Below are 12,494 nucleotides of genomic sequence, written 5' to 3' on the forward strand. Positions count from 1 at the left end.
GTTGGGGAGGTATGCTCAGTATGGAGACTCTGTGTGTGTGTGAAGTTCCTATTGGTGCCGTTAGGGAGGTATGCTCAGTATGGATACTGTGTGTGTGTGTGTGAAGTTCCTACTAATGTTGTTGGGGAGGTATGCTTAGTATGGAGACTATGTGTGTGTGTGTGTGAAGTTCCTACTGATGTCGTTGGGGAGGTATGCTCAATATGGAGACTGTGTGTGCGTGTGAAGTTCCTACTGATGTCGTTGGAGAGGTATGCTCTGTATGGAAATTGTGTGGTGAAGTTCCTACTGATGTCGTTGGGGAGGTATGCTCAGTATGAAAATTGTGTTGTGAGATTCCTACTGATGCCGTTGGGGAGGTATGCTCAGTATGGAAATCGTGAATATGTTGAGAATTGGAATTATGTAATTTAATGTATTATGTAAAGTACATAAATGTGAATTTATGTATACATAGATATGTAATGAGTTAAAATGGGAAATGATTATGAGAAATGAAAGAGTGCGTGTTTTAAAAAATAAATAATTGAGGCGAGTGAAACTCTCCGCCTAAGGGCTTATTGAGTAAGGTGAGTGCCCTGATAGGTATCAGATGTGGCCATTCCTGACTGCATAACGTGTTAGGGCAGAGGGAAGCTACCTATATGAGCGGGCAATCTTCCCTATTCTCAGGAACTTCGCGGGTCATTATGTGTGCTGGAAATGAATAGACTTGAAAAATGGTTTTAAAGCTTATAAAATCTTGTGTTGCATATTTATATGATTATGAGAATGTGAATATCAATGTATTTTCTCAGATGAAATGTTGTTTTGAAAAATAAAGCATGTTATAATTTAACTCATATGGCCACACACTGTGATTAATTTATTCCTTCTTACTGAGATGTGTCTTGCCCAAATTATCTAAATTTTTCAAAAAACCGAGATAGACCGGATGTTAGAGCTCCGTGAGCATTGGGAGCTGAGACCCTGACACACAGGGTGAGTTTTTAGACTAGGGGAGGTGTAATTTCCCTAGTGTTGGGTAGTTTATGAGTTTGTGATAATGATGTATATGTGTGTATGTAGATACTCTCGGTATTGTATTCTGAATGACATAAATACATTGTTTTCCGCTGTTAGGTTTTATAAATAAAATGACTTTTTACCCAGTTCCCAATGCGGGTCGCGTCGTACGAATGGTAGTAGGGTTGTTGATGTGGCCAATTTGTGAATATTATGGATGACGTGTGAATATTTAATTTATTTATTTATTATAAAAAAAGAATTATACGAAAATCGGGGCGTCATAATCAGTTAGCCCACATAGATATGCGCTAGACTTCTACTACAACTCCTTTCAGCTTTCATCAATTAGTCTATAGCTTCTTTCAGCTGTTCATTGTTTCCATGGTTACATTAACAATCACATGCATCATAATTTATATAACATTTTCATTCTCAGTGCATTCCCTATATAACCTGCATCTCATACATATAACATAGTTTACACATAATTTCCATTTTACTCATGCCACACAATTTAGTAGTAAAATTCATACATTTCCCTTAAAATAAGTCAACTTACATTTAACATTCATATACTAAAAATATACCTTTAATTTCTTACATAATTATCTTGAAAAATATTTCTCTTTCATCAGTCCATTTTCACATATACATGACTAATAAAACATCCCTAGGCTCAGAAATCATAATTTAAATAGTTGGCATTTTAAACCCACAAGAAAACATATACATATATGCATAACAAAATCTATTTGTCCATTTAATTCATAAAATCTGCTTTAATATATATTCCTCCTTACATGGTTTCTTGAACTACGCCAATAGGGACCCCAAAATGATGTCTGCTGCGCTCACCTGAACCCTGATTCAATAATCCTAGTTCAATTAAATCAACCCTAAATAAAATATTATTTTAACATTTCCTAAGCCCATAAATTCCAAATAAATAATTAAACTCTCAAATATAACCAATTCACTTAATTCCCTAAATCTCACTCTCGCTTTGGAGTGGTGCCTATGAAACCCAAGTTAAAAATTTACTCCGGCCAAAATGATGACGATTGAGACTAGGACCCCTGTGGTGGTACCTGATCGTCGATTTAGTTAAAGATTTAAGGAGAAATTGAGTAAAAAGTGAGGGTTTACCTTACCCTAGGAGTGGTGCCTATGTTACTCACAAGAAAAATCCACTTTGGTAGAAATGTCGATGGCGGTGCTAGGAATCCAACGGTACCTTTCGTTTTTCGATCGGCTGAATATTCGTCGAGAAATTTTAAAGAGAGAGAGAGGTGGCCATGGAGGAGTGAGAGTTGGAGAGAGAGAAATGAGAGGCAATACTGGAGAGGCATGAAGCTTTTGGCAAGAGTGAAGATTTAATTTTGAAATTGAAGATTGCATGCAATAGTAATACTAACCACTAACCACTATAATAGTATTATATCTACTTTAACCTATATATATAATATCATAAACTTACACACACACACAAATATATATATATATATATATATATATTATAATATCCTTAATTTCAAATGTCATGAATGCATTCCACTTATATTTAATTATATTATATTATTACTTTATTATCTTATTTTAACCATTATAACATTATATTAATATTATACATATACATATATATATATGTATACTTATATATTCATCCTATTATTTATTTCATTAATGCAATTTAATAATAATAATTAATTAGTTAATAATAATAATTTTTTTTATTGATCTTTACAAAATTTCTCAGGTTAGATAATGGGATCGAGTATGCTAATTCTAGGTTCATGGAGTTTTGAAAGCACCAGGGCCTTAGGAGACATTTCACTGTTCGCCGGACACCTAAACAAAGTGGCATGACTGAAAGGATGAACCAGACTTTAGTTGAGAAAGCTCGATGTCTCAAGCTTAATGCTAGGTTAACGAAGAACTTTTGAGTCGAGGCAGTTAGTATGACTTGTTTCTTGGTAAGCCAATTGCCAAGGGCATCACTAGAGGGGAAAGTGGTATAGGTGGTATATATGGACAAGTAATGTAGTAGACTACTTCGGTTTGAGGGTATTTGATTGTCCAACCTATGTACACATATCTAGTGAGGAGAGATAGAAACTTGATACGAAGTCTAGACGCTACATTTTTCTGGGGTATCAGAAATGTGTGAATGGGTTCAAGTTGTGGGATCCAATGGCAAATAAGATGGTGATCAGTAGAGATGTAGTTTTCGATGAGAAAGCTATGGTGAAGCGTACTCAAGAATAAGATGAAGAGAAACATAAGCTAAAAAACTAAAGCAGAGATGAGTATGTTGTGCAGGTGGAGTTAGAGACTTAGGGCAATGATCTTAGTCCACCGATTGCGAGGAGTTCTAGCTTAGGAAACCATCAAGTTAAAAGTATTCTTATACGGAGATCCATATGCACTATTAGACCACCTCCCAGGTATGGATTTGATGATCTGATATCTTATGCTTTCATTACCAGTTGCAAGGATTCAACTACTTTTCAAGAGGCAATGCATGGTCAGGAGAAAAGTAGGTGGATAAGTGCTATACTGAAGGAGGTGAAGTCGTTGCATAAAAACTAGAATTGGGATTTGGTGGAGCTTCCAGATGGGAAGAGGGTGATAGGCTGCAAATGAGTATATAGGAAGAATGAAGCAATTTCAGAAAATGAAGGAGAAAAATTCAAGGCATGGTTAGTGGCAAAGGGGTACTCACAAAAGAAAGGAATAGATTATGAGGAAATCTTCTCACCTGTGGTCCGACACACTTTCATCAGGGTAGTGTTGGGATTAGTGGCACATTATGACCTGCATTTGGAACAAATGGATGTGAAGACAACATTTCTCCATAGTGACTTAGAGGAGCAGATCTATACGGTACAACCAGAGGGATTTAGTGAACCTGAGCATGAGTATTTAGTTTGCAAACTGAAGAAGTCTCTTTATGGGCTAAAACAATTTCCAAGACAATGGTACAAACGATTTGATTCCTTTATGATCCAGATAAGCTATAGGAGGTGTGAGTATAATTGCTGCGTGTATATGAAAGATCTTGATGATAGTTCTCTCATTTTCTTATTGTTGTATATTGATGATATGCTAATTGATGTGAGGGATATAACTAAGGTAAATCAGTTGAAAACTCTGTTGAATAAAGAGTTTGACATGAAAGATCTTGGTGTAGCCAAAAAGATACTTGGGTTGAAGATTCACAGGGACAAAACTGCAGGGAGGTTGTCGTTATCTTAGGGCAATTATGTGGAGAAGTTGTTAGAGAGGTTTAGCATGGCTAATGCAAAATTGGTATGTATAGCTTTAGAGAATTAGTTTAAATTGTCTATTGCTGAATGCCCAAGGACGGATAATGATATCTAGGACATGTCAAAGGTCCCCTATGCTAGTGTTGTGGGGTGTTTAATGAATGTCATGGTATGTACATGACCAGATTTGACACATGCAGTAAGTGTGGTGAGTAAGTTTCTTTTAAAATTGGGTAGAGAACATTGGGAAACTGTCAAGTGAATTTTCCGATACTTATGGGGTATTTCTAATTATGGCATAATGTTCGGTAAGCAACAGAGTGATCCATCAGTTGTGGGATTTGTTGATACTGATTATGTAGAGGATATGGATGATAGAAGGTCTACAATAGGGTATTTATTTACCCTCGTGGGAGGACCCATTTGTTGGAGGTCCATGGTATAATCCCTAGTGGCATTGTCTACAACTGAGTCTGAATACATGACAGTCGTCAAAACTACAAAGGAAGCGTTATGACTTATTGGTTTAGTCAAGGAGTTGGGTATACAATAAGGTGGAGTTGTGTTGTGTTGTGACAGTCAGATTTTCATCTATTTGGTGAAGAATCAAGTGTATCGTGCTAGAACCAAACATATAGATGTAAGGTTCCACAAGGATCCGAGAGTCGATCTCTTCAGGTGAATTTGTGCTTGAGAAAGTTCACACATCTGAGAATGCAGCAGATATCTTGACAAAGTTGGTTACCACGAAAAATTTCAAGCATTGCTTGGACTTGCTTCATGTCTATAGTTGCTAGAAGGGACACGATCCCAACTTAATGTCCCAAGGTTAAGGTGGAGCAGCAGGCTATTTTTTCAGTTTCTCATAAGAGGCGAATATTCACCAAGGTGGATATTGTTGTGATATTTGGCTCTTATATTGAATGGGATGCATGTACAAAGAGAGAACATGGTAGAAAATCAAAGTGCTGAGGAGCAGCAGGGAAATCGTCGACGGATTGGCTATAACTATTGACGGTTTGACTCGGGAACCTAGCGCTAATTTTTGAATTTTGAAAGAGGGATGTTAGGTTGGGATTTGGAGGAAAAGCCTCTAGGAACTCTAATTATATGTCATTTTTTATGTATTTGAAACAATGTTCGTGTCTTTGACACCATATAGTAAGAAATCTTTATCGATTGCTCCCATGGATGTAAGCATTGCCGAACCACATAATTCCTTGTATTGTTTCTATTGCTTTCATATGTACTGCATAGTTGTATTGTTCTGTAATTTTATCATTGGTTGCTACACCTGTTTGACTCGATATTCCGCTGTGCAAATTCAATTTATACAACATGGAGGAATAAGTAGTATCATAATAATCACCAAAATGATCAGTGAGACAATTTAAAATATAAAGCTGACATTTATACTCATCGTTTTCATATTGTTCCAATTTTTCATGGTGGTCGACTAGCTCGTCTTCATTCATATTGTCAGTACTGATTTTGTTGGGATGCTTCTTGGTAAGAACATAAGAAACCTTAAAGATATTGAGGTAGAAAAGTACCTTACCTTTCCATCTCATGAAGTGAACTCTTTTAAACAGAAAGGGCTTGTTGAGATCTCCAATATTTTCATTGGATTTTTTAACTATAGTCTCTTTTTTTTATAAGTCCCCTTAAAAATGTTTAGAAATATAGTACAACTATATAAAAACTTAAATACAAATCAAACACAAACATGAATATAAACACGATTCTCAATAAGGTTGAGGCACAAATATCTTGCTCTTTTTTTAAGAAGATTCAAGTCCTTTGTAGTTTTTTTTTTTTTATCCGATTTAGCCCACGAATCGGTGTAGCAAAACCTCACTTTGACTTATCTCCCCGTGGATACAACAACCCAATTTGAATCTTACAACTCAATCCAATTCTATACGAATGGAAGAGTTTCAAAGCTCTACAAATAACATCTTTCTTAAGTTATCAAACTCTCTATACTTTGATGATAGGATAGTATGATAATAGTGATGTGAATGGAATTATTTTTAGAGATATATCTTAGAGCCAATGCCTTAGGTATTTATAGGCATACAAGACCTAAAAATAAGGTCCAATTAATATATTGAATTTAAGAAACTCAAAAAACCAAAACCTAAATAAATAGATATCAAACTCTAATGTATGCTTTTTTTCAAAAATTTAAATAAATAAGAGTTTTAGTTCAAGGTACATGCCCTTTTCAAAGACTCAATTAACTAAATATCTAACTCCAAGATACATACCCTTTCCAATAACTCAATTGAATAGAGTCTAATTCCAAGGTGATTAATCTTCTTTGATATATAATATTAAAATAAACTAACAATTTATATTATAATTAGGGTTTAAAATGTTATACGAAGAGTCTTTGAAAAAGTATTGTTCAAATTTATCCTTTAATTATTCCTTACATAAAATATGTTGTGGGCAATTGTCTCAAATACTTTTGGGAAGATGTGTAAGAATAGGATAGGAAAATGCTGCAGTACTGAAAATTGCTTCAAAGCACATTACAATGTCGTTTTCCTTAAAAAGTTATTTACCCCCACCAAATTGGTGTGCATTGAGTCAGCAAGTATGTTTCTAGGATACAATGAAGCCCAGATTATAATCCAAATTATAATCTGATATCAGTTATTATACACAAATGAAAACAGATCACAAAACACCCTTAGAGTCATCCAAACAAATTTTTCTGGAATTCTATTTTTATAGATAATAGAATATGGATTTTAGGAAGATAGAATTTGTGGAAGTTTTATGTAAGAAATAAAAGGAGGGAATGATGAATTTTCTATATATTTTGTGGAGCTAACTTTTTCTTTATATAGACAAAATCATGCCTTTTCCGATAGGTTGCATCCGTTCAGCATTGTTTAACGCATCAGTTGCTTGACCTCAAGGGGTCAGTCGCCTGTGCTATTTTAAAATTAGCATATTCTGAAAGTCATAATGGGTCAGTCGATTGTGCCCGATAGGGTCAGTCGCTTGTGCCTATTCTGTTTGAATATTTTCAAACACAGATTCGTGTCAGTCAACTGTGCCCGATAGGGCCAGTCGCCTTTTCCTATTATGTTTGAATATTTTCAAACACAGAAGCACCACATTCGCCTATCCTTTAATTTATATTAAAACATAAGATTAATTTTTAACCATTCGATCATGATCAACGGTCAAGATCTCGAAACAATGCAAGCGTGCAAAGTGCTAAGTGCTTGTGTGCCAACTAAATGTGCCACTAGCGCCCTACAGCGCATGCCACGAGCACGCGCACGTGTTCATGTGTGGACGGTGTGCACTAGAGTACAACCTAGCACTTTTTCTTAACCAATTTTAAGAGATTATTCCACCTTATCAATTATTATGACCTTTCCTTTTCCACCGACACTCATATAGGTAGGTTTGTCAAAGGTACCCCTGTAATTAAAGTACTTCACAGAACCTGTTATAAACCTATTAAGAGCTTAAGCCAACCTTCACCTTCTCACAGTATAGGTACAAAGCACTATTTGCCTTAGGATGGATTATGTGAAACATATACATTTTAGTGCTTTTAGTCACTACATATGATGTACTTTGCTTATTGAACTCAAGGGTTTGAAATTTTCAAGTATTGAGTCGAGTTTCCATCATTGGTGACTATGGGTTATGAATTTAAGTCCCATCCCCTTTGATGTATTCCAGACCATGTCTCCTGCAAGTCCTTTTGTTAATGGATCAGCCAAATTTTGGCTTGATCTCACAAAATCTATGGTAATTACACCATTAGTAATTAATTGCCTCACATAGCTATGTCTTAGGCCAATATGTTTGGATTTACCATTATATATATTACTACATGCCCGTGACAAAGTTGCCTCACTATCACAATGCAAAGATATAGGTGGCATAGGTTTTGGCCAAATTGGAATTTCCAATAACAAATTCCGAAGCCATTTTGCCTCTTTGCTACAAGAAGCTAAAGCCACAAATTCTAATGTCATAGTGGAATCTGTTATAAGGCTTTGCTTCTTTGATCCCCAGGAGATAGCTCTTCCACCAAGGGTGAATATCCACCCCCTAGTTGATGTAAGATCATTACGATCAGTTATCCAACTGGCATCTGTGATCCTTCTAAAATAGTAGGATATCCTTCATAATGTATGTCATAATCCATAGTATTATTCAAATACTTTAATACTCTATATATAGCATGCCAATGAATATTACTAGAATTACTAGTATATCTACTAAGTTTATCAATAGCAAATGTTATATCAGGTCTTGTAGAAGTCATAGCATACATCAAGCATCCAATAACTCTAGCATATTCTAACTAATTTACGGCTCTTCCATTGTTAGGATATAATTTCAAATTTGCATCAAAAGGTGTGCTAACAGGTTTGCAGTCATAATGATTAAACTTTTTCAATATTTTTTTCAATGTTGTGTGATTGAGTGAGAAACAATTTATCATTGTTTCTAATTATTCTAATACCTAGAATCACATTTGCATTACCCATATCTTTCATATCAAAATTCGATGATAACAGTTTCTTAGCACTTTCAATACTTTCAATATCAATACCAAAAATTAACATATCATCAACATATAAACAAATAATTACACATTTATTTCTATTGAACTTACTATATACCATTTATCATATTCATGTATTCTAAAGCCATTAGAAAGAATAACTTGGTCAAAATTTTCATGTCACTGTTTTGGGGCTTGTTTAAGTCAATAAAGAGACTTAACCAGTTTACTTACTTCAAATTTATTTCTTGACATAACAAAGCCTTCAGGTTGTTCCATGTAAATTTTTTCATCCAATTTCTCCATTCAAGAATGCAGTTTTTACATCCATTCGATGGATTTCGAATTTGTAGATGGAAGTTAAGGCAAACAAGACTCTTATAGTTGCAATTCTAGCAACTGGAGCATAAGTATCAAAATAGTCTATGCTTTCCTTTTGTGTAAATCCTTTAGCTACTAACCTTGCTTTGAATTTGTCAATTGTTCCATCTACCTTCATCTTCTTTTTAAAGATCCATTTACAACCGATTGGTTTTGAACCAAGAGGTAAATCAACCAATTTCCAGGTTTTATTACCCAAGATAGAATCCATTTCATTATTTATAGATTCTTTCCAAAATACAGAATCTTGGGACTTCATTGCCTCTTCATAAGTAAGAGGATTTGATTTCACACTTGGTGAAATTATAGTTTGTCTAGAGTGTAATTCTCTAGTACCTTCTACTAGGTAGATTATGAAGTCTGGTCCAAAGACTTTGTTGTTCTTCTCCTCCTACTCCTCCTACGTTCACTAGGTTCAGAAGATTCATCACTAGTATAGAGCGATTTCAAAGTTTCCACTGATTTTTTTTTTATCACTAACCTTTTGTATGGAAGTGAACTTTTTTTCAAAGAATTCCAAATCTTTAGATGTTTTAAATTAGGCTTTCTTTTCTTCCAAAACTCATATGGAGAAGTCTTAATCCTCTTAAAAGGAACTCTGTTTAATATATGACAGGTAGTTAGTAAGGCTTCACGCCAATAACCTTTACTTAGTCCTGAATTTGACATCATGGCATTGACCATTTCAACCAATGCTCAGTTTTTCCTTGCTACCACTCTATTTTGTTGTGGAGTATATGCTACTAAAATTTCATGTATCACACCTATTGATTCACAACAGGCAAGGAAGTGATATTCACCTCCTCTATCTGATCTAACACACTTTATTTTAGTGTCTCATTGGTTTTCAACTTCTTCCTTATAAATCTTAAATTTATCAATTACTTCATCTTTAGTGTGCATAAGATAAACATGGCAGAATCTAAAAAAATCATCTATAAATGTTACAAAATATTTTTTGCTTCCTATGATAGGTGTACCATGCAAGTCACATACATCACTATGCACTAATTGAAGTAAAGAAGAAATTATAGCAATTTTGTTAGGAAAATGTTTTCTAGTTATTTTGGTTTTAGTACATACACTGCACTTATCAGCCATGTCATTTACATATTTAGGAATTAATTCCATATTAGTCATATCATGCAGTTTTGTAATATTAATATGTCCTCAACGATTATGCCATAAAGAGAGTGAATCAACCATATAAACAAAAACATTCACTTTATTGATATTAAGTTTGAACATACCCTCATACATATAGCCTTTTCCTACAAAAACTCCACCCTTGGAGAGTACAAATTTGTCAAATTAAAGCACTAAATTAAAGCCAAACTTATTAAGCAGGCTTCCAGAAACTGGATTCTTTCTAATTTCTAGTACATGGTATACATCAGTGAGAGTCCAACTTTTCCCCGAAGTAAATTCAAGAGTGACATCTCCTTTTCCTTTGACTTTAGCAGTGGCCTCTTGTCTTTGCAAACATGTCTTGTTGCACCTGAGTCAATCCACCATGCACAACCATCTTCAACAACATTGATTTCAGAAACCATTGCCACAAACTTGTTAGAGTTTGTTTCATCTTGATTTTTCTTGAGAAGACGACATTCACTTTTGTAGTGTCTAGGTTTTCCACAATGGAAGCATGAACCTTTTTTTTTTTTTTTTTTTTGATTCTTGACAGAATTGTACTTCATTTTTTGATTCCATTTCTTGGGATTTTGGGGTTGTTTAGAACTGCCTCCTTCTTCCATCATATGCACCTTGGAAGTATGATCTTCTGTACCTTTTTGGTTCTACCTAAATACTTCCTCAACTTGGAAATGTTGGCCCAATTGTTCAAAAGACATAATCATCCTTCTTTTGCTTCAGAGATTTTCTAACATCTTTCCATGATGGAGGTAACTTATCAATAATAGATGAAACAGAAAGGCATTCACCATTTTCATGTTATACCGATTAAACTGATTAAGGATATGCATAATTTCATGAAACTATTCTACAACAGACCTATTATCAACCATAGTATAATTGAAAAATTTACCAATCAAAAATTTCTTATTGGTTGCATCAATTGTGAGATACTTAGCTTCAAGTGCATCCCACAACTCCTTTGCAGTAGCCATATTTTGATAAAGATCGAACAGATGGTCTGGAATTGAATTGCAAATGTGGCCTTAGAAAATATAATTATCTTGCTCTCATTTAAGCCTTGCACATCCTTCAACCAAAGTTTCATTCTCGTTTACAGTAGGTTTTGGGGTGGTAAGAACATACACCACTTTGAGACCTGCAAGTAGAAAGTGCATCTTTTTCTGCCAACACCTGAAATTGCTTCCATCGAGCTGTTCAAGTTTGACAAAATTCATAGCAAATTCTCTCAAAGTTGAAGAACCAGCCATTTCGGAAATAACGTTTTAAGATTGTAAGAATAGGATAGGAAAATGCTGTAGTACTAAAATTTGCTTCAAGACACGTTACAGTATCGTTTTCCTTAAAACGTTATTTGCCCCCACCAAATTAGTGTGTATTGAGTCAGCAAGTATGTTTCTAGGATACAATGAAACCCATATTATAATCTGATATCAATTTGCATTATACACAAACGACAAAACACCCTTAGAGTTATCCGAACAACTTTTTTTTTTTGAATTCTATTTCTACAAACAATAGAATCCAAATTTTAGGAAGATAGAATTTGTGTAAGTTTTATGTAAGAAAGAGAAGGAAAGAATGATGAATTTTCTATATATTTTGTAGAGCTAACTTTGTCTTTATATAGACAAAATCATGTCTTTTCTGATAGGTTGCATCTCTTTTGAAAGGTTGAATCCATTCAGCGATGTTTAACGCATCAGTCGCCTGAACTCAAGGAATCGATCTCCTGTGCTATTTTAAAATCAGCGTATTCTGAAAGTTAGAATGAGGTCAGTCGACTGTGCCTGATAGGGTCAGTCTCCTGTGTCTATTCGATTTGAATATTTTCAAACACAGAAGCACCACAGTTGCCTAATGACTTATCATCAGTCGTCTGTCCTTTAATCTATATAAAAATATAAGATTAATTTTTAACCATATGATCATGATCTCGCAATGATGTAAGCGTGCAAAATGCTAAGTACTTGTGCGCCAACTAAATGTGTCACTAGCATCCTATAGCCCACACCACGCACACATGTGAGTGTGCGTGTGTGGACGGTGTGCACTATAGTAGACACTAGCACTTTCTCTTAACCAATTTTAAGAGATTATTCCACCTTGTCATTTATTAATGTGCGACGTCCCGATTTTTC

This window comes from Malania oleifera, chromosome 10 (genome assembly GCF_029873635.1).
Source record: "Malania oleifera isolate guangnan ecotype guangnan chromosome 10, ASM2987363v1, whole genome shotgun sequence".
In the NCBI taxonomy this organism is placed as follows: Eukaryota; Viridiplantae; Streptophyta; class Magnoliopsida; order Santalales; family Ximeniaceae; genus Malania; species Malania oleifera.